Genomic DNA, 6,122 nt, shown 5'->3' with positions numbered 1-6,122 from the left:
ATTGTGATAGGTACCAGTATTAATTCTGTGTTACAAGGTTACTGAACCAGTAGTAGGGTTAATTAAAAATTAACCAGTTAGGAATAGAGTGGTAATTCCTTTATTACTTAAGTTCCCCTGGCAACGTTTCTCAATTATCACACGTGTGGGTGTTGTGTCACGGTGATGTGATTAGCATATTGTGTAAACTAGACACCTAGAGATTAACTAATTAAGTGGTCAGTTCTGGGTTGTTATTATTATTGTTGTTAATTAACTACTGCGGCAGTACATTTGTCAGCGTAGGTTAATACAGATTCCAAAGTGTATTGTGTTTTTGTTGTGTTTTCTAGTGAATTAAACGTGCTATAATAATATATACTTTATATAAGATCTTATCTCTGATCATACCTAGACGAGCCAAAGCGGGTATATACCGCCTGTTACAGAGAGATCTAATAGATATACAGTTAGGAGAGATATTTGGATAATCGTGTTTTATTCAGTTACGGGTATTATAGAATCCCCGTGACAGGCGCAGAAAAACAAATAGGGCTGCCAAACGTGAAAAGGGGCGGCATAACACGAAAGCGAGGAGGCAAAATGCAGCGAGGGTACGCGCATGACCAAATATAGTTCCATCACGTGGTACTAACTAAACGCCCATTAGATCCAATCAGCACCCAAACGCCCGTGTTAAATACTGGCAGATAATGTTCATACACGCTTATACATTTTGCCGTCGGTGAGGAGATTTTCCGACGGCAGTAATTTTTTGTCGGCGGCACAAAAGTGCCATCGGTGACACCCACAACCGACGGCAGTTTTTATGTCACCGACGGCAATTGCCGTCGTTGCCGCCGTTAATTTCGAGCCCTGCATTTATGCCTCAAATTATAGAATGACCCTTATTTTTTAATAATTTACTTTTAAAAACAATTTGTCTCTTAAAGGCGCAGACCCTAGTTTTAACTCGTAAAAATGCACACTAAGTTTAGTTAATCTACAAACCTGTAACACATTTGGATAAAGTTACAACACAGTGGAAGAAGAGTCTATGACGTTAAAACCGGTAAATATCCTTAAAAATAGACTAAAACTCGAATCAATAATCGCTATTTCTCAGACGCATGTGCGTTTTTTAAAATATGAAAAATGCATTTTGTGGTATTACAAACAACAGGATGACCAGAAACACTTCAATTCTACGGGAATGGGTAATCTAAACAAGAAAATATAAATAGTGTTTGATTTCAGTGATCATAAACGGCTCTAATAGTGAAAAATAAAATGTTGTAGTTTTTAAACACTAGGGTATGTCCCTTTAACTCCGCGTCTCCGTCAGGCGAAATCATGGTGGGTTTTTTTGGTGGTGGGGGGGGGGGGGGGGGGGGGGGGGGTTACCGTTTTGTATTCTGCACTTTACAATTATCATATGAGAAGATGTTTGTGTAGTCTAATAAGTGAATATTAAACTGCTAAATCAAACTATGTGAATTGTTTTCGACTATTAATGTCTTACCAGCCGGTTATTTTTTTGACGGTTGGAACTGGGCGAAATCGCCGTAGGCCTATTCAGCAGTTTTATCGGTTGAAGCTAGGCGAAATCGCCATACATGACCAGGGTACGTCTACTCGTGTTTGCAGTGGGGCGAAATCGCCATACATGACCAGGGTACGTCTACTTGTGTTTGCAGTGGGGCGAAATCGCCATACATGACCAGGGTACGTCTACTTGTGTTTGCAGTGGGGCGAAATCGCAGTAGAGGATATACAGCTTTTTCAACTTGTTATACGACTGAATTCATGTTAATGTATAATTATATATAGTGTTTCCCCTAGCTTATTTTAACATGTTGCAGCACCATGGCTCAATTATTGTTTAGCACTATCTTGCCTTGATCAGCGTCCTGAGATTAAACAAGCCTTTTTCAACAAATAATTATAAAATTGCCTTTATAAAACACTCAGAAAATGTATTATTAATGAATAAACTATACCTGTTATATATTTTACTTTTCATTTATTAATAAAGATATAGTCAAAATATCCATGTACATGGTTTAGACAGCATGTACTGCGCCATGATTGAATAATGCTGTCTTCATATATTACATGCAATACAAGTTTAATAATAAAAGGTTCAGAAAGTCCTAAGTATAGCATATGTATATACACTGAGACTTATATGTATCAGGAACTGCTTAACTTTTGCTGGCGAGTATAATATATTCATACCACATATAAATACTTTGTGTTATATATGTTATATATTATATGTTATATATGTAAACATGTAGTTTAGCATGAATAACATTCATCATAATAATGGCCTTAAACCTGTTCACATTATGTTTGGATGTTAATTTCAACATAGCCATTCAGTTGTTTATATTGTATATTTGTAATATCTAGGGCATTTCACTTTCATTGCCTCACTATACTTAATCAGATGCCAAACATTTATACTTTTGTGTGTGGAATAAATTTACCAGTTGCCCATCTTTAAAGTCAAAGCAGTGATATAGTCCGGAATTACTTTTAAATATTTCAGAATATTAGCTAAAATATTCACCTCGATCAGAAATTTGCTCTGTTAAAAATAAATAGGGTACCTACATTCAAATGTACCCTACGGGCACACCCACCAACAGATTGCCTGCAGACTACCTAATTTGAATATGTTTATGAATAGGCTTCATAAATATACTAATCGTGAAAAATCCCTGGGAGGTTTATAGTGGGCCCACGTTCTATATATTTTGTAGGTGGTGAATTATTTATTTATACGTACATGTATATATATAATCATCTTCATAAATCAAGGCTAATATTCGTTCCTCGAGGAACGAGTATTAGCCTTGATTTATGAAGATGATATATCATATATAGAGGATATTTTATGTTTTTTGTCAAATATGATTTATATCTCATCGAGTGAAGTTTACAATCATATCTCACGCCCTGCGCGTGCTGTAACCTCACCGTGGTGCAGGGGTGTAACATTCTCTTTGAGAATGGCCAATACAGCACAAATCCCCTTGTTTTTTTCGAGATATAATTGAAATTTTGAGTAAAAGTCAGTATCTGTCTGTGATATTTGTATTTTTGCACAGTTCTTTACACTGTTTTTATTTAAATTTTGAATTTTTATATTGATGTTGATCATCACTTTATTTGTTTGCATTACCATAGTTTGACACTCAATAGCCGATGTATTTTTCGTGCTGGGGTGTCGTTAAACATTCATTTATTCATTCACGAGGCGCGACGAGTGTGATATGATTGCAAACTTCACGAGATGAGATATAAACCATATTTGACAAAAAAACATGAAATTTTCTATTTATAATATAACTTTTGAGAATTTACCTTTATTTTTAAAATGCCAGCAGCAAAATAGTTCCGGTTTTCTTACAGTGAAGATAACACTTACTACAGTGACGATAACACATTTTTGAGTGAAAGAGTGAAATTTTCACTCTAAAATGTGTTATCATCACTGAGTGACTGATAACACTTTTATTTCACTGATATTTTAAGATATTTCACTAAATATTTTATATATATATATATATATATACATATATACATACATATATACATACATATATACATACATACATGCATACATACATACATACATATATATATGTTCAAATATGACGTTGTATATAATGTTATTTTAAAAGTATAATAGGATAAATAGAATTCGCTACTCGTGTTTTTTAATATGAACCTCGTCTAGTTAATCTCTCTCTCTCTCTCTCTCTCTCTCTCTCTCTCTCTCTCTCTCTCTCTCTCTATATATATATATATATATATATATATATATATATATATATATATACACACACACATTGTACTCTCTCACACACACACACACACACACACACACACACACACACACACACACACACACACACACACACACACTCTAACAGGGCATAAAATTTGATTTTTTCAGACAAACGATATGTCGTTCGTGTGGTTTTAGTGTTGCACGAACGATTTTCTCCAGTGGTTCGGATACAAATGAAAAGTTTAACCGGCAACGGTAATCAAATGAGAATCTAAGATGGGCGATTTTCGTAGCTTTTCTCCAAATTCTTATCATAAATACTAAATTATTATTATTATTTGGTATGCTGGGACTAACTTGAAAGCTGCCATTTACATTTCAGCACACTACCCCATCGGTTCTGTTACAGGGGAGTACTTGTTGGAGCCAAACAATGGTCTGAACGAAACGAGGATTTCCGGGTCTGAACGGAAAGACCCGAAGTTCTGCGAATCATCGATCAATCCAATCGATGCTGCAACTCGGTGTTTCATCATGTTCTAATTTCCACTTCGTTATTTTAAAGTCCCTTATTAAACGTACTATTTTCTTCGCTGTGCCGACTTTGTAATTGACTGCGATGTCGAGTTCAAACGGATACATTGTGGTTTTTTCTCACACCTGCAATGCTAGGCCCGTTCTCTTATTAATTTATTCCAAATATAGTTATATTAGCCAAAACACGTCAGTTTACATTTTCTGACGAGCGATTATAGTTTATACAAGGACGATCCGTCGTTCGCGTCGATATTGGTTTTGCATAACCGACAGACGAACGACAAAATCGTTCGTGCCAAATTTTATGCCCTGGTGTACCCTCGATTTTTCGCCCCCCCCCCCCCCCCCGATTTAACGCCAACTTCACGTATCGCCAACTTTCTTTCAAGTACCGTTTGTGTGTACCGTGTGTGTGTGTGTGTGTGTGTGTGCGCGCCCCACCCCAAAACACACACTTTTGGCACCTTCCTACACCTGTGTATATATCTATATATCAGGGCCGTAGCTATGATTTTTTATTGGGGGGGGGGGGGGCAACTGAGTAGTTAAGAGTCTAAAACTCCTTAAACGGTTAAGCAGATAATTTTCTTTAAGTTTCTATAATGCTTTCCGGATTTTTTTTTGGGGGGGGGGCAACTGCCCCTTTTCCCCCACCCCCAGCTACGGCCCTGTGTGTGTGTGTGTGTGTGTGTGTGTGTGTGTGTGTGTGTGTGTGTGTGTGTGTGTAAGAAAAAGGCACTTCAAATGACGGCGGGGGTCACGGGATCTCTGTTGCAGCCCCCCCCCCCCCTCCAACTCCTCCCCTGGATCCGCCAATGCGTAAAGGTACCAAAAAATGGTAGCGTATTAAATTTAGTTAGTTTTTAATCGGCCAGGTCCACGATTGTCCTTAGATAATCCCGAACAGAAAAAAACAAAAATGATCGAAAACTGTGGGTGTGAGGAAACGGTAACGTTTGCTTTTGTTGGAATCCTTTTTAAACTCGTTAAATAATATATTTCCTTCCTTTTTAAATTAAAATAGTTAGCTTTTAAAATGACAAAACGTGTAGATCTAATTTAGACATCTGATTCCGTTCCGTTCCTAGCCAGTGCGCCACGATTGGCATATCAAAGGTCGTGGTATGTACTACCCTGTCTGGGATGGTGCATATAAAAGATCCCTTGCTGCTAATCGAAAAGAGTAGCCCATGAAGTGGCGACAGCGGGTTTCCTCTCTCAATATCTATGTGGTCCTTAACCGTATGTCTGACGTCATATAACCGTAAATAAAAAATGTGTTAAAAAAAGATCCCTTGCTGCTAATCGAAAAGAGTAGCCCATGAAGTGGCGACAGCGGGTTTCCTCTCTCAATATCTATGTGGTCCTTAACCATATGTCTGACGTCATATAACCGTAAATAAAAAATGTGTTAAAAAAAGATCCCTTGCTGCTAATCGAAAAGAGTAGCCCATGAAGTGGCGACAGCGGGTTTCCTCTCTCAATATCTATGTGGTCCTTAACCATATGTCTGACGTCATATAACCGTAAATAAAAAAGGTGTTAAAAAGAGATCCCGTGCTGCTAATCGAAAAGAGTAGCCCATGAAGTGGCGACAGCGGTTTTCCGCTCTCAATATATATGTGGTCCTTAACCATATGTCTGACGTCATATAACCGTAAATAAAAAAATGTGTTGAGTGCCTCGTTAAATAAACCATATCCTTCCTTCCTTCCTTCCTTCTTTCCGCTCCGTTCCGGAACGCGTTTCACAAGGACCCACTAGTTAGTCATAGACTGCTCATATTTTAGTCATAGCGAATCAT

This window comes from Gigantopelta aegis, chromosome 14 (assembly GCF_016097555.1).
Source record: "Gigantopelta aegis isolate Gae_Host chromosome 14, Gae_host_genome, whole genome shotgun sequence".
In the NCBI taxonomy this organism is placed as follows: Eukaryota; Metazoa; Mollusca; class Gastropoda; order Neomphalida; family Peltospiridae; genus Gigantopelta; species Gigantopelta aegis.
The sequence above is the reverse complement of the archived record's forward strand: the minus strand, read 5'-3'. Positions refer to the sequence as shown.